Here is a 17,475-nt window from a genome sequence, read left to right as displayed (position 1 = left end):
ATACTACTGCTGCCTTATATACTGATTAAGAATTTTTATGTGATAATTGAGTCTAATTCTCAAATTAGACCCCCACATCACCCCACAAGCTCAATACAGGTGTTCTACCATATAATCATATTAAATGCTTTTCTCGGTTTTCAGAAACAACTAAATCAAATTTTTAAAATTTTCTCGGTATTAGATAACACTTGTAATTTGTTTTCTTAAATGCCTGGCACCTGCTACTCATTTTATCTACTAAAGTCTGTTACGGATTAGCATGTGATTACATATTCATTTCTTTACATTTTCCTATATTCTAATTAAGCTAAACACATTTTAGAAGGATCCCAGAAAGTTGGAAACACTTGGGCTTTCCCTCTGGGGTCTTTCCTGAGCCCCTGCATGTTACCTCTCTCATCCATCAATGTGTACACAGGCATCAAAGCGCAAGGAGGGCATGGTGGGAGGAACACTGCTCATGAAAATGATTTTAGGAGGTAAAAATCTCACAGGCGATGTGATTCATAATAACCTTAAATTGTATCTTCTTTACGTTTATCTAAAATTTTTTTACTTCTTCCAAAGACCTTAAAAATCGTTTCTTTAACTAAAATGTATTGTTTTGAATGTCATTTCCTGCCCCATGTGATGCCTAAGAAAGTTCCTGAAAAGCAGAGCAACACAAAGGGTAAAAGTTAAACTACAGACAGACAACCTCGTCTCCAAATAACCAAAAACTATTTCATAAGGATATGATCTGAAACAGTGTGATCCTGGTGTGAGATAACTAATTAAAAAGACACACTCTAACTGAAATCAAAATGTCTGCGTTACAGATGAAGCTCTCACATTCAAGAGCACAGCATGGATTTATGCAGAAGAACAACTTTTCTGAGGTTTTTGTTTGTATAAAAATGCTGGTAGAATGCAAAAGAGGAAAAATATGGAATGAAATGAGAATAAAAGTATAAGATTTATTTCTCCTGTTGATGAATACCAACAAAGCCTGTCTTTCCTGCAGAGAGTGGAGTTGCTGTTCTTTGCTTTGGTCAACTGCTACCTCTGCAGGCCCTCTCTGCACTGCTCAAACTCTTAAATATGTACAGAAGTAAGACAGTGAAATTACCTATTTTATAAGAAACTTGTAGGCTACACTGTAAAGTTGTTAGAGTCAAAGAGCTGAATTGCAATCCTACTTCCTGTGCTTTCAAAGCTGTATGATCCTAAGCATTGTTATTTAACCTTCCTGAATTCCTATTTTCTCATCTGTGAAGGAGGGATGCTACTAACCATACCACACAATTATTGTAAGGGTTAAATGAAACTATTTACACACACACACACACACACACACTCTCTCTCAGGATATAATGTTGCCCAAGTTACCATTAATTATAAAATGACAGAGTAGATGACTTTCGAGAAACTGTGAAAGATACTAGTTGTACTTTAATATTTTATAAGAGTTTTTCTGAGGTATTTTGTGTTTCTGCTAAAATTGGACAGATTTTCTTCAAACTGCACAAAAGAATCGATTTCTGAGTGGATCATAGGTGGAAGACAGAGGGTAGGGAGAGGCTGAAGCTACAAATCCCTGGTGTGACAGAGGTGACCGCAGGGCAGCACTCATTCATGCACAAGAAGAAACTTCACGGAATGAAGAGCAAACGAGAGGAAGAAGATGGAGTAGGGAAGGAACAAAGTGACCAAGGGGAAGGAAGGGCGGAGGAAAACTGAAATCCTGGCAGCATGGACAGCCCATTTCCTTCCTGGAAGGAACAGGCGCATGTGAGCAGCTTCAGACCGACCACAAATCCTAGCTCCCGCGTTACCAGCACACGGTTTCTCCTGCACACATGAAATGCACACTGTGCTCTGGAAACTCCACGAATCTATTTCAGACTAACAAACAGCACAAGAGAAAAAGCCACTCTAAGCCTATGTCTGCCAGTAAGAATTTAAAAGCATTTCACGCAGACAATGAAAAACTCAAAAGAACATATGCATTGTATGTTTAAAGCAAATAACAAAAATTACATATTGAAGGAACTGTGGATTCCTTCAGGACAGCGTGTCCTAGGTCACCCCGTTCCCTGTGTCTATTATTGTCCACTTCACTGGGCCTCAGAAAACAAAACACACACAGATAGCAATGTTATAAGCAAAACTATTGCTGGAAACAATCATATATTCGTTTACTGATGAAGTTAAAATCAGTATAAAGAGAACTGGAGAGGGACTTTACAGTGAAGTGAATTCCACATACAGAAAAAGCAAATATTTACTAAAGCTCTAACATAGTTTATGTTTCAGCGATATAGTGAATAGTAATAACCATGAAAGCAAGAAGCTAAACATGATCAAAAAAATGAGAAATAATACAAATAACCTGCTAGAACTTGTAAGGTGTTAATTAGTAGGGGCACTGATGAATAATTTTCCAGTTTTTACAAGAACAACTTGCTTTATTAACTAAAAGGTAAAATTTACATTTCAATGTTCATGGGCAGTGTTATAAAACAAAACTTCAATAAAGTATACTGTAAATACTTACAATGTATCAAAATAGAGTGTCCAAAGGGGGGAAAGTCTTGTATTATCTTTAAGCAAAACTGTTTGCCTGAAGATGTACCTCCAGCCACAATTCTGCCTTTATTTTTCACTGACTTCCTTGAGCCAAGTCCCTCTTTCACTGTATATTAATTTCTAACTTAGCCACCTATAATACTGTAATTTGCTCTTTAAATTATTTATACTTTTGTAATAATGAAACCTGAGGAGCCACAGAAGCTGTGGGGAAGACCAGATTTTATTCCTCTACCTACAGGCAGGCTGACACTGGAAGTTGGTGATACCCATGTGAAACCGGAACATATTGCTCAGCAGCATAATGTACTAAATGATTTATGCCTGGTTCTAAGGAAGTCTGAATCACGTGTTAGAGAGTTGCTGAAAGACATTCCACCATTAGCTCACCCTTGTTCCTTGAAAGACACTGTTCCACATAACTCAGGTAAAGGCTGGAAAGAGGAAGCTAAAGTGAAGTTTTGAAAATGGTAAATAACAAGGCTCTTTTAATGGAAGTTTTAGAGAAGATGGTGTGCTTATTTATTGTAGATATGCAGAAACCACTAACAAACACAACAAGCAGTGATATGCCTATGTCTCTTAGAGATGCATTAGTTTTCATGGAACTAGCAAGGTTTAGGCCACAGTCACCAAGAAGTCGCACTGAAAATAATAGGACTTTATGCTATCACCCACCTATTTTGCCTAAAGAAAGGACAGATGTTACAGTTATATATATATTTTGCCTAAAGAAAGGACAGATGTTACAGTTATATAAATAGTCCTACTGACTTCTATCTTCAGTTGGTAGAGAACCTGGATTTTTTACTGCTATTACAGACAAGTAAGGAATCGTATGGAAGTGAAGGTGGGGAAATTTTGGAAATTGTCTGTCTAGGTTAAGATCAAGCCCATGTACCTAATTTGAAGATGGAATTTGGTACCGTGCAAAAGTCATTGAAATTCCAGAAGATAACGTACTCTTGGTTGAGCTCTTTGATTCCCTTGGTGCTCCTGGAATGACTCCTACTAGTATTAATGACCAGTTAGTCAAAGAAGGCTTAGCATGTTATGAAATAGGTTTTAATACAGGGTCTCACTATGTAACCCAGGCTGGCTTCAAACTCATGGCGATTTTCCTGTCTCAGCCTTCTGAGTACTGGAATTATGGGCATGCACCACACCACGTCCAGCTCTCTCACCTAGTCTTACCAAAACAGGAGAGAAAAGACTCAAATCAAGGCAATTAGAAATTAGAAAGGTAAATCACAACTGACAGCCCAGAATCCAGATTATTCGTAACAGCTTCAAAAATCTGTACACCAGGGGCTGGGGATTTAGCTCAGCGGCACAGCGCCTGCCTGGCAAGCTCAAGGTCGTGAGTTCGATTCCCGGTACTGGAAAAAAAAAAACCAAAAACAACAACAACAAAAAAAATCTGTACACCAATAAATTGGAGAATCCAGAAGAAATGGATTGATTCCTAGACATAAGAGTTATCCACACCGACCAAGAAGATAAAAAATTTTGAACATTCTAGTGACAGGCAGTGAAATTTCAACAATAAAAATGTACCAAATAAGAAAAGTCCAGGGATGACGGAATTAGCACTGAATTCTGCAAGAACTTCTGGGAGGATCAAATGCCAATTTTCCTCAAACTTCATCATGAAATTGAAAGAGAAGGAATACTCCCAACCTTATTCTGGGAAGCCAGGATTACCCTGATTCCCAAATGAGACAAGGGCTTACTAAGTAACAACCTACAGGCCAGTTGCTTTGATAAACATGACACAGAAGTCTTCAACAAATACTGACAAACCAAAGGCAACACATCATTAGAAAGATCAAACATCACTGCCAGGTAAGCTTCATCCCTGGGTGAAAGGAAGGTTCAACATATGCAAATCAATATGTGTAATACATCACATAGACAAAAGCAAGGACAAAAATCACATGATCATCTCAACAGAAAAAGCCATTGACAAAATCCAATATCTGTTCACGATAAAAACCCTAAAGAAGATACTTATTGAAGGAACTTATCTCAATCTGATAAAAGCCATTTATGACAAACCTGCTAACATATCAAATGGGGGAAAACTGAAACCTCTCCCTCTAAAATCAGGAACAAGATAAGGATGTCCATTGTCACTGCACCTGTTGATTATAGTACTAAAAACATTAGGGCAATGAGGCAAGAGAAATAAATAAAAAGAATACGTATAGGAAAGGAAGAAGTCAAATTATCATTATTTACAGATGATATGATCCTCTACATAGACCCAAAAAGTTCTACCAAATAACCCCCCAGAATTAATAAATTCATCAACGTAACAGGATACAAAACCAACACACAAAAATCAGCATGTTCTGTACATCAATAATGAATCAACTGAGAAAGAAAGTAGGAAAATACCATTCACAATATCATCAAGAAAAATTAAATATTTGGAAATTAACCTAACCAAGGAAATGAAAGATCTCTACAATGAAAATTATAGTACTCTGAAAAGCAGATTGAAGAGGACATCAGAAAAAGAGTAAATAAAACCCAAAAGGCACAATAGATATTGTGAAAGGGAAAAAAATTCCTCAAAGGGAAGGAACAACCAGGATGAGGGAAAGGAGAAAAAAAAGAAGGAAGGGAAGATAGATGAATGGATGGATAGATGAATGGATGGATGAAAGAAAGGAAGGATAGTTGGGATAACTGCATTGCTGATGTCTAATGGTTTACTGAAAGGAATAGTTAACAGTTAAATTTTTCGACCAATTTTGCCTGCTTATATCTGGTAATCTAAACAACTAAACTGAAGACAACAATATGCAATATAAAAACCATTGCTGAATTCCCACCATCTTGCTTAGTGAAGCACTGAATCATTTCTAATTTTTTTTTATTATTTTTTATTCTCTTTAATGGTTTGATCAATCTTACATTCTTACATCTGGTACTCTGAGCAACTTCGCTGAAGATAACAATATGTAATATAATAATAACTGTTAATTCCTATCATTTTGTTTTGAAAACCTGGATCATTTTTACTGCTTTTGCTTTGTTTTATTTTTGTCTATGTTGTTATTTTGTTTTTTTTATTCTCTTTAAAATAAAAATAATAATAAAAAATATTGCCTGTGTTAGAGAAGCAAACAGGACAAATTATATTGTGCTGGTCAAATACATAACAAGAAATCAGTATAAATGATTTCTTTTCAGAAACTCTCCTCTCGAATAGGGACTCCCACTAACAAACACATAAGTGGTGTTTATGAAGTATGTCCATTTATACCAGATTATGTTGTCCCCTTGTCCATCATTCTGGGTAAGCAATTAGTATATAAGTCTTGAGTTCTAGTGGTACAAAAATAGCCAGGATTTCCTTTCCTTTTCCAGTCCTAGAGATTGATACCGCAGTAATAAACTTGAGTCTCTTAACTAAGTATCTTAAAATAGAGATGACAGCAAAGTCTTCCAGTTAGAAGGACTCATTTCTCCCCCGCGTGTAACTCGTGGTCCAGAAGGAGATTCTCAGCAGAATGGTAAGCCCTGCAGAGCCAGTGAGCTGCCTGCCCAGCTTTGCAGTCCTCAGCAGACGGGTGAGGGAGGAAAGTCTCAGCTAAGCTGAGAAGGGACTGAAGGTTCGGTGGGCTCAGGATGGGAGAAAATGGTGAGATCAATACCAAGGAGTATTAAGATCTGAGAAAGTTAAAAGAATTTGTTAGCTGCTTCCAAACTGATTTCAAGGTCAGGGCTATTTCTTTCCATGCTGGGAATCCAGTGCTACTCCCAAATAATAAAAAGCTCTACATATCACTCGTTTTGTTGGTTTTCTTCTATACTTGGAAAGCCATTGCTTCTGAGCTCACATCTTGCAGAGATCCAAGCTGGGAGATTCTTGATATCTGACCCCTGTTGACCAACAACTATTGTCACTATTTATAGCAAAAAGTGTAATTTCTATTTGCAATATTTCCTTGAAAGATAGACTTTGGCAAGACTTGAGTTTATAGCATGACCTTACCACTTATTAGCTATGCAAGGTTGACCAAGTTACTTTCCATTTTGGCGGGGGGAGGCATCTCAGTTCTTTTAATTCTAAAAAAAAAAAATAAGTCACAGAAAGAACTAATGCAAAGATAAACGGAATTATATGCACAGACACCCTTGATTAATAGTGAGTATTATTAATGCACAAGTTCTTACACAGACTGCACTGCTCTGCATGTCAGTGTTTGTAGTATATCATGTTTACACTCCCTGTGAGAAGTTGGTGCATGTACACAATGCACCCCAACCCCTTTCTTCACCTCCCTTTCCTTCTCTCTCTCCTCATCACCTTTGCGAAAGATCTATTTTCCTCCTTCCTATTATCTTTTATTTTGCTCTTCCTTTATACTTTGGTTTTCTCATATAAGAGAATCACATGATATTCTTACTAGCTCTTGCTTTAACATAAGGAACATGCACAGCTGCCTGTCTGCACTAACTCTGACAGACGTGCCAAGTTAAATGCAACAACACCCTAACATGTTCCAATGCTTAAACCTCAATTAACAAGAAACATGAAATTGTATGCCAAACTGCTGAAATTTTAAAGGAAATAAAAATTGAGAGCACAAAGACCTCAATTGGTACCATAGGATAATAAGATGAATTCACGAAATATGTGGAAAAGGAGAATTACTCAAAAAATACTCAAGTACTTGGTTTTCAAAGTATTTGTGGATCATAGTATTAGTAAACAATGAAAATGTAGAAATTTTTTCCTATTTCTGGATATAAAAGAGCTTTCTAACTTTCAAAAGAGATGGAGGAAATACTAATTAGCTTTAAAAATAATACTATTTCAGAATATACCCATATTTCAAAACATACAAAATCAAAGAATAACCAAAAGCTTGTGAAAACAGTTGTCTTTAAAGAATTAAAATCCTAAGGAGTGTAGCTCAGAGGTACAGCACTCAGAAAAGAATAAATACCCTTCCATTTAATAAAAAAAAAAGAACTAATGTAGGCCAAAGAGAGAAATATAGCTCCTGAGAGAAAAAATAAGCATATACATAGATCAGTGATAAATTATAAAATTTCTAATAACTAATAATCCACTTAGGTTCAAGTTCAATACCATTTTCTTGTATCATTAGCAAAGATTTAGAAATTATAAATCTCTGGAAATAGAAGAAGTTAAAAACATGGGGAATGCATAGCCAACGTGTAAGGCATTGTCCCATTCAAAGGCTCAGAGTTTCTTCACTGGCTGGGAGGTGCTGACTGACAGTCCCTCAGACAGCTCCAGGAGAGAGGAGGGCGCGGAGCAGTACAGAAACTAAAGGCTGAAGTTGAGATGAGCCTTCAGCTATCTGCTCAAAGCCTCTCTTAAGAGGGACCTTAATATTAATAAGCATGGGAGGGGCTAAAGAGTCTGAGTTCCTGTGGAGTGGTGGAGACGGGAATGGAAGAGCAAAGACATATGTACTAGAAGAATTTGTATGCAAAGTAAGCTTGGTTTACCCATCTCTATCTCTTCATTTACATTCTGAAAGATCCTAAATGCAAGTCAGTACAAACTGGCGAGGAATATGTGATTCGGAGTTTGGTTTTTTTCAAGGCTCTTTCCTTTTGTCAATTACAATAAACAATCATGTTCAAAGTTATACAACAAACATAACAATGCATTCCCTAAGAGAAAGCTTCAGATACGATCAGAGTGTAAAGCATGTTTCATGGTTTACTTTTTGCTTCAGGATTATTTGCTGTTACAATTTAGGTTTAAAATGTCCCCCAGAAAAACTGGGTTGCTTGTGGGCTCTCAGGACATGATTGGACCAGTAGCACTCTAACCTCATCGGTGAGAGGATCTTGATTTGACGGCACTGTTTAGAGGAAACAGGAGGAAGGGTCTCTTCAAGGGACTGGACTGTGGGAGCAAGACCTTGGGACTGCAACTGGGCCCTCCCCTTTCTCCTCTGGCTCCTTCCCTCAAGCTCTGCTGCCAGCTGCCGTGCGGGGAGCAGCTTTACCTCACCACATCCTTCCACCATGTTCTGCCTCAGCTCAGGCCCACAGCAATGGAACCAGCCAGCCACGAACTGAAATCATCAATGAAATAAATCTTTGCTCTTGAGGTCATCTATCCCAGGTACTCTGTCACACCAAGGGGGAGCTGACCAACATCCTGCCATGTTTGCAGCAAGGAGAAAGGTTGTAAGGCCATACCTGGGACTGTTCTACTGAACAAAACAGCAAAACCAGCCTATCTATTGTTAGAAAAGAGATATTTAAAGTATTTTTTTAAGTAAAAAAAATACTCCTTCTCACTTAAGGTTAAGAACTAGTAGCTTTCACTTCCAGGAATTAAGAAATAATGCAAAGGAGTCTAATACAATACAAAATATAGAGATACAACAGATTAAGCTTTAAGTGCAATGTGCAGAATAAAAGCAAAGCAATTGCAACCAAATAAGAAAAGCTACATTAATAACATACTGGCCTTATGTTTCTTTTTTAAAATCCAAAGCTTAACTAGGTACTTTACAAGTTTGTATTTGGCAAGTTACATTACCCATTTGTGCCTCAACTGCCCATCTATAACATGAAAAAGGGGCTGGGGATTTAGCTCAGCGGCAAAAGCGCCTGCCTGGCAAGCGCAAGGTCGTGAGTTCGGTTCCCGGTACCGGAGAAAAACCAAAAAAAAAAAAAAAACAAAAAAACATGAAAAAGCTGAAGAAGGACTTTAAGGTTCTACTCCCATAATTAATTTCCTCTTCTATTCGCTAACTCTATGCCAACCATAGTTACAAAAAAAACTTTGACTGGCAAGGTAAGCTGCTAAGAATAAGACTTTACTGTCTTGGTAAAATCTTTTATGCCTCATTCCAACCTTTTCTTGGTGGTAGTGGTGCTTTTTAGACCATGTTTGTTTTTGCTGTAATCTTTAACATGGGGGCAAGCTTGGGTTTCTGTCCTCACTGTCTAACAGAAACTCTGTATGTTTCTATATCTACACTCAAAGAAATCTCCACTTTCCCAGTCTTGTAACACACATATTGTTGGATATGCCAGTAACATCTATAAAATTTATAGCTTGAACTTTTTGGTAAAGAACTTTCTCCATATCAGTTTTACCATTAGGTAGTTATGTGGGCAAAATATATGCAAAAAGGAATTTCAAATTAAATTATGGACAATTCCAAGCAATTAAAAGGTTGCCAAATTTTTCTATGAAAACACCAGTCTTGTTTTCATTCCTGAGACAGATACAACTCAAGGTTAAACAAACAAAAGAGTCACATTCAATGTCTGGAAGGGGTTTATAAGACTTAAATAGTAGTGGAAAGTGCTGGTAGATTACACAGAGAAGTAAAAATAATCAAAATAAGAAAATTTTTAAATTCCTCTAAATTTAGCATGAAATTTTACATGTGTCCCTGGTATAGAAAGTTTCCATATATAAAGTAAGCACTTTATGTATGATAGATAAGTAAAACATAGACAAATTTTATTTTTAATGAGTATCAGAGCTGAAAGAAACAGCTGCTATTTCTCAACCACTTCTTTAAACACTGACTTCCTTTTCTTTCAACATTTCTATTTTGAGAAGCAAATTCTTCTTTTGACTGAAATGGAGTATCACCTTTCAGGTTTGGGAATTCTTAAGTCATGATTTCCTATTATTTCCTTAAATCCCTGTCTCTTTAGCAGCAAATAAAACTTAAAGGTACTCTTTATCAGTAACGCTGGGGCAACTTCACTCTCACCCTCCAGGAAGGTGAGGGTGGACTCTCACCTAAGGTGTTCTTGGGCCCTTCAGGAGGTTGACGCAGCCTCATTTGCCGAGGCATCTTTCAGTTTATCATAGAGGACCGCAAGCCAGCGGCGACTAGCTAGTTATACTGACATTTCCATCAAATTAATTAAGTAAAAGATGTTGTTCTGAATCTGCATTTTCTAACCAATATAATGTTGCACTTTTGTTCAGCAAATATCTACTTGGACCAATGTACACAAATACACGCATATTCTTCTGACTGACACTAGAAAGAGAAACAAAATACTTCTTTTAAAAAGCACTATTGCCAGGCATGCTGGTGCACACTTGGGAGGCTGAGGCAATAGGATCACTGTGAGTTCAAGGCCAGCCTTGGCTACACAGTCAGACTATCTTAAAAAACAAAAGCAAACAACAACAACAAAAAACACTTTCCATCCATCTAATCTATATTTTAAAATGCATTAATACGTTTTGTTTCAAATTCTGGAAAATTTATGGTCACATAAAAGAACAAACTTAAAACCTGGCTACAAATAACTACAGTCTTATGTAGAAAAAGTAACACAAACCATGATAATATAAAACTTTACAAAGCACTGGGACAAATGCTTATGGAAGGCCAAGCATCAGAGCTGAGTAGACCATGCAGGGTGCTGGGGACGGAGGCCTCCGCTGAACCTTAGAGGAGAGGTTAAGAAAGTTTGTAGGCTGCAGAGAGAAGCAGATGTGGGAGCTCATCCCTGTACCCCTCTGACAGACTGAGGCAGGAGGTTGGCAAGTTCCAGCCCAGCCTAGTTAACTTAGCAACTTACTGAGATCCTGTCTCAAAATAAAAACATAAAAAGTCAGAGGAGTGGGTAGAGATGAAGCTCCGTCTGAAGACCTTGGGTTCAATTCCAAGTACTGCCCCTCCACCAAAAAAGGTGAAGAGAGAAACATAACTCCAGAGAGAGTCAACATGGCAAGGATTGTTTTAAGAAATACAAAAGGTCAGAATGTTGAATGCTGTTGGAACATGAAACAAAGGGAAAGAGGAATATGATTTTTGGGTTGAAAAGAGGGACATAGATCATATTTGAAAAGGAATGGCAGAAAATGAACACAAAACACAAGCAGCAGCTCAATCAAAGAGACACAATAGCAAGAAAGAGGAACAGAGGCCTGGGGGTCTGGGGAGAGGGTGGCTGCAGGAAAGCAATGCATTTGTCTCGCAGGAGGTGGTCCCTGGAAGGGTGTGGCAGATGGAGTGGGAGCCACTAGGAAACGAATAATAACATTTCAAGCTAAATCCACTCTCCTTGTTTCAATAGGTACTTGACACATAACACAAAAGCCCTACCGCATAAAAATGTTATTTACGAGTATGATAAATAATCAATATCAGGACTGACAATGAAGCCCAAAATAATACTGACAAGGTATTTCAAGGTTTAAAACACTCAACCAATATAAAATCCATGTTGGATATTATCACATAATACCATAGTCATCTACTTCTCTTCTCCTGTTTTTTTTGGGAGGGGGCTTTTTTTCCAGTACCGGGAATCAAACTCATGACCTTGCGCTTGCCAGGCAGGCGCTGTGCCGCTGAGCTAAATCCCCAGCCCTCTTCTCCTGTTTGAAGGGAAAACATTCTTTAGTTTCCATATATTATTGTGATTTATTTACCCTGCTTTCTGCCCAAAGTTCCAGCATGGTACTTCAGAAATAAGTCACCAGAAGGAATAAAATTTAAACCAGTAAAAAGGGATAAGAAAGAGCAAGATATATTTATACAACATATAAAGCAAATATAAAACATAGTGAATAAAGAACTGAAACCATATTCTTGACTATGACATATTACCCAAAGATAGTAGCAAAGAAAAAATCTATTGATGTCTGCAGCTAGGCAAGTTCTTCAACTGGGGACCGCCCAATTAGATCAACCACAGTTGCATTTTTAAAATAAACATGTAGTCAAAACTCCAAATGAAACCCCATTAATAAATTTGTAAACAGCTTCAAAATACAAGAGGAAAGCTTGATTGAGAAGATAAAATGAACATTAAATGTTAAGATATACTTACATTTACATATGAATCAGGTTAGCGTCAAAGCATTCATGAGTTAATAAATTCTACTTTGAATCATTTTGTACCATTTAAAAAACTGTATCTGCATTCAATAAAAGTGATGCTGTCCAATTACTGGCCTCACATGAAGAGGTGTATTTTACATGTAGACCTCTTCCACCAGCTTTTTGATCAGATTTAGCTCATCTTAGAAAAAGCTGGTCTCAGCACAGCAGCCCTAACAAAAACTATGTTAGGAGACAGTTCTATAGCAACATTAATGTTATTTTTGCCTTTAAATATATATTACATAAAATCTTTTGAAACTATCTCATCATATGTGACCTAACCTAAAAATGGTTAAATATCATACTAATGTTAAAGGTTCCACAATCTAAAAAACAAGAAAACTTTCATTCTGTCAGTAATTTCTTCTAGTTAGTTCCATAGTTCTAGCAAAGCAAGACACTGACTTCCTCATCAATAGGTAATAGACAAAAGCAAAAAGGTGTACACATTTCAAGTGTGTTCTAAGTCAGAAAAAAATATAGAGAACTATTTTCTTCCTAACTCCTTCTGCACTACTGTTTTGAATGATAGTGTGGGATATGAAGAATAATAATGATAAAGGAACATACTATAGAACTATAAGCATCCACAGAAACATGTTTAAAGTGCTACACGCCATGAAAGACAATGTAATATGCAACAAGAGATACTACTTTTACTTCAATATTTAGTAAGGAATCTTAAAAAACCAGTAGCAAGTCACTTGAGCAGGCAGCGACCATCTCCCAGATGCTTAAAATCCTTAGGTCCAAGAAGAAAGGACCCCACGCTGCTCGCGTTCACCACTTCCACACTGTGACACTGCTCTGTCCTCACACACTCACCTGAACTCTTCCCCTCCACTCTCTTTCTGCACCACTCACTACTCTACACTGTGCTGATACTGATGTTTTAATACTGATAGAAAAATAAGGAAGAATTTACCAACTGGAAGACTCCAAGTCTGGGAGAATGGAGAGAGAAACTTATTGACAGGACACAGCCTGAAGTTAGTGCTGAGAGCTGTCCTCACCCCACACGAAGTGCGTTGTGCACGGACACAGCACACACACTGCACACACGCTGCACTGCCTCTGAGAACATTCAGCAGCAGCCCCTCCTTGGCAGCCCCAGCGCCACACACCCCTCTGCTCGCTGGTGCGGAGCAGCAGCAGGGACGGAGTTTACAGCACCCACAAGACGCCACCGGCGGATTACTTACCTTCTCGCGCACGCAGGCTTGCTGGTTTAACTTTTTGTTTCCTCTCTTGTCATAGCTCAGTGCCAAATGGTTATGATTCAGCAGAAGTCTGAACCTGACAGGGAAAAAGAATGGAGGATTTTTTGTCTTCAGAAAACACTGGAAATTAAAGTTCCTCCACTGCGGTCTGTCTTCTTGCCCTCTGCGTCCCTCTGCAGGGCAGCTACGTAGTGGTCTATAAATACTGACCCTCACACTTGCGAGCGCTTCCCCTGCGCATGGTACAGGTCTGTGTTACTGAACACCGTGGTCATAGCCAGCAAAGTTCTCAGCTGCTCAGACAAAGCTGTGGATTGGCTCACTACCCAGCAGCCCTGTGCCTGCCTGGAAATACCATTTCGCTGCCAGCTTTACAGATGCTATAGGTCTTTCTTGAGGCCCAAATCAGGCACAGAAGGGCAATTATGAGGTTTGTCAAAAGAAATACAGCTTTGCTCAAGCAGGTGGAGAAAGGGGGTTGGAGGAGAGGAAGACAAGAAGCACCGCCTTTGTTCTGGCCAAACACCACACTCCCTAAACCCTTTAGAGTCATCCTAAAATGTTACTCAGTCACGCTTTATAAAACGTATTACATATCAGGAATGGCCAAAACCAGATAACACTTGTGTAACTGTTTTAATATTGCTCCTCATTAAAATAAGGCTTCAGTGACTAACTGCTACAGTGAGATGTTATGAAACAAGTTCCTTCCAGAATGATAGAAACCCATGGGAAATTATAATATTGGTCAGAAAATTATGTGTGCGGCAAAATAAACAAATTGTAATCTGAAAACGTGTGAATCAACACCCAACATATTTGACTTGTAATCATCATGACAATTTCATTTATTTTACTATTTTTTTTAGATTGGTGACAAAATCTAAGCCAAGGCACTGTAGTATTCAGGTGATACAAGTAAGAGCCCTGCTAGCTACACGTGCACCTGCATGTTCACAATATGAATGATCAAGGTACATCAGGTCCACATTTTTTACTTTTTTGCCAACGATTATCATTTGTTTGCCTCATTAAAATTTTATCTCAACTAAATCAAAGGTGGAGGAATCTTTGGAAATAATCTGGCCACTTATTTTACAGATGTAAATGGAGCTCTACTCTTTAGAATGTCATTTGCCAATTCCTTAGATCCAAAACTAACGTTCCTGCCTTCCTGCTCCACAGCTGAACTCCTCCTACGAGGACCAAGATTCTCTTAGCCACTTTTAGATTCTTCTGCATTGAAACCCTTAGCAATAAATGTACACAAATGTACACATAAATGTACACAGCCAGAAAGTCAACTAGTGTAAAACAAAAGAGCCTCTCACAGTGTAACGGACAAAAATAATGTATAACACTTAATTTTCAAGCCACTGAAATCCATCTTTCTTGCTTAATAATACTTGTCCAATAAATTAACTCATTGCCAGGACAGGCATTTAGCTAGATGCTGAGGAGGTGAAAATAAAACTCAGTGTCACTCCCAAAGCCCCTATAAGGCAGTCTCCTGGTGGGGAAGGAGGGGTTCACTGCAGAACTGGTAGGTTCAGCAGTGAAGACCTTGGTGAAGCTACAGGAGGCAGAGGAGGTGGAGCAGCTGAGCCAGTGCCAAGTGGAGGCACCGTCCATAGGGGCTTCCTCCTCCAGACTGCACGGACACATGGCACTGCAGATGTGCTTCTCTGGAACACAGGGCATGGGCATAGTGATTTTAAAAGAAGGAAAAAGGATCAGAGAAGGAGGAACGTAATGAGGGATTTTATAAGCCAGTTAACAAACTTGCATTTTACAGAGTAGGGTAGGCTACCAGTCTTCATTTTTTTTCACAGACTCTTAAAATATTTTTGAGAAGTTATGTAACCCTCACACATTACCAACCTAACAGCTACAATTTTTCACCTATGATAAAGTATGTGCTTTCAAAAAATTTAGTTTCTCCTCAATTGGAAAAGATGACATTAAAATAAAATATATCAACTATTTTAAATATATTCAATAGAATTTAAATCCATAATTTAATATAATCATTATCCAAATAGCTTGTCTTTTAACATCCAAAAATCTTGTTTTACATTTTATTCCATTTTCTTGACCTTTATTTCCAACTCACTCCCTCACAGAACTTTCTGTAATCTACTTTATAACTTTAATTATTCTCCCTAACATATTCCTCTACAATAAAAATTTAACATATTAGTTGAAAATTTTAAGTTGTGTAATTTTCTAAGACTCCAAGGCAACACACTATGGTAGGATTTGGGATGGTGGAAGGTAGGCTTTTCTTCTATAGTGAGAGAAAAACTGCCATTAATAAACCATGGCTCTTAGCTGGATCAATATTAATAAAGTGTGCATGCAGAAATTGAGAAGTTGGAGACTGATCCCATTAAAACGACCCATTCAACTGCTAAGTGCAACAAACCAGTCTGGAAAGACGAGGCACTACACCGTCCAGCCACGTAACACCCTGGAAGGGCGGCACCATGGAGACAGCGGCAGGTTCCTGGCTTCCCGGGGTCTCCTGGGTGAGGACTGGGCAGGTGCAGCACAGGGTGTGTTCAGGGCATGGCAACTGCTCTGCGTGAGGCTGTGACGGTGAGTGTGAGACTTGTGCGTCTGACAAAACCCACAGAACTGCACAGCATGAAACCGACTCCAGGACACACAGAGAACTTCCCCTGTCTGAAGCATGTGGTCCAGCGGTAGGATTATCATTTGTCAATTACTACCTCACAGGGCCTTTAGAAATATTTCTAAACCTAAAAACACCCTGAGATGGCTATGCTTTTGCCTTTATTGACATGAAGAAACTGAGGCTCAAAGTTAAGTGACTTGACTGAAGTCATAAAACCAGTAAGTTATACAACAGGCCTCAACCCAAATCTCTGACCAGACTACAGTACCCATACTGTCTATCGGCCACATAGATAAGAGGGACAGGCTGCCCGGGCCAGGCAAGGAAGTGGATGAAGCAGACCCCTCACAAGTCGGAAGAGACTGAAAGGGCCAAATCCCACAGTTCTCTAGAGGAACTAAAAGAACTTTAATACTGGGCATTTAAAGCTAGCAGAAAGGACTAACAAAATCGAATGAATGGATGAAATTAAAGTCACATATGCCCTGTATGGTTCGTGTCTAAATGTTCCCCCTAAAGCCTCATGCACTTTTAGATGGAGCTTTTACAGAGGCAGCTGAATCTAGAATTTGTGATTGATCCACAGTGTAATGCTGGGATTAACGGTGGGTGATCGGATTGCTACTGCCCTAATCCCAGCAGTCTGGATAAAATAAAGGGGGCAGAAAGAGGCTTGTTTCCCCTTTTTTCGCTCTTGTTGCTTTTGCTGTCTTTTGCCAACATGAACTGTTGTTGCCCCTCTGCCATGCCACCCTGCCTTGGAGCTGGCCGATCATGGACTGAAACCTACACAAACTGTCAGCTAAATAAATCTTTCTGGGGCTAGGGATTTAGCTCAGTGGCACAAGCGCAAGGTCGTGAGTTCGATTCCCGGTACAGAAAAAATAAATAAATAAATAAATAAATCTTTCCCAGTTTAACTTTCGGGGTTGGATATTTTTTTTTTTTTTAATTTAAAAGAGTAAAAGAAGGATAACAATAATGGGGGGGGCTTACCAAATTACAGACAAAGTGGTAGGAAATTATCAATGGTTATTGTTTTACATATTGTTATCTACAAGATAGTTTCTCAGGAAAACAAATGGACAGATAATAGTGAGTTACAGACAAAAGAGGTAGGAGATTATCAATAGTTGTTGTACTCTACTTAGGTATCTTCAAAAGAAAA

At 38.4% G+C, this 17,475-nt stretch overlaps 1 protein-coding gene across 2 annotated transcripts in view; it reads right to left on the bottom strand.

Moving 5' to 3' along the window:
• Bmpr1b (bone morphogenetic protein receptor, type IB) overlaps window positions 1-17,475 on the bottom strand; it is a 376,760-nt gene that overhangs the window by 136,650 nt on the left and 222,635 nt on the right. For both annotated transcript variants that reach the window (XM_013517414.1, XM_013517415.1), the window contains exon 4: window positions 13,652-13,745. The gene's annotated coding sequence lies outside the window, so the exon portion shown is untranslated. The remainder of the gene's footprint in view (window positions 1-13,651; window positions 13,746-17,475) is intronic.

Source organism: Chinchilla lanigera, unplaced genomic scaffold, assembly GCF_000276665.1.
Source record: "Chinchilla lanigera isolate Chin_1 unplaced genomic scaffold, ChiLan1.0 scaffold00004, whole genome shotgun sequence".
NCBI classification, from domain to species: domain Eukaryota; kingdom Metazoa; phylum Chordata; class Mammalia; order Rodentia; family Chinchillidae; genus Chinchilla; species Chinchilla lanigera.
This window is presented reverse-complemented; position numbering and strand designations above follow the sequence as displayed.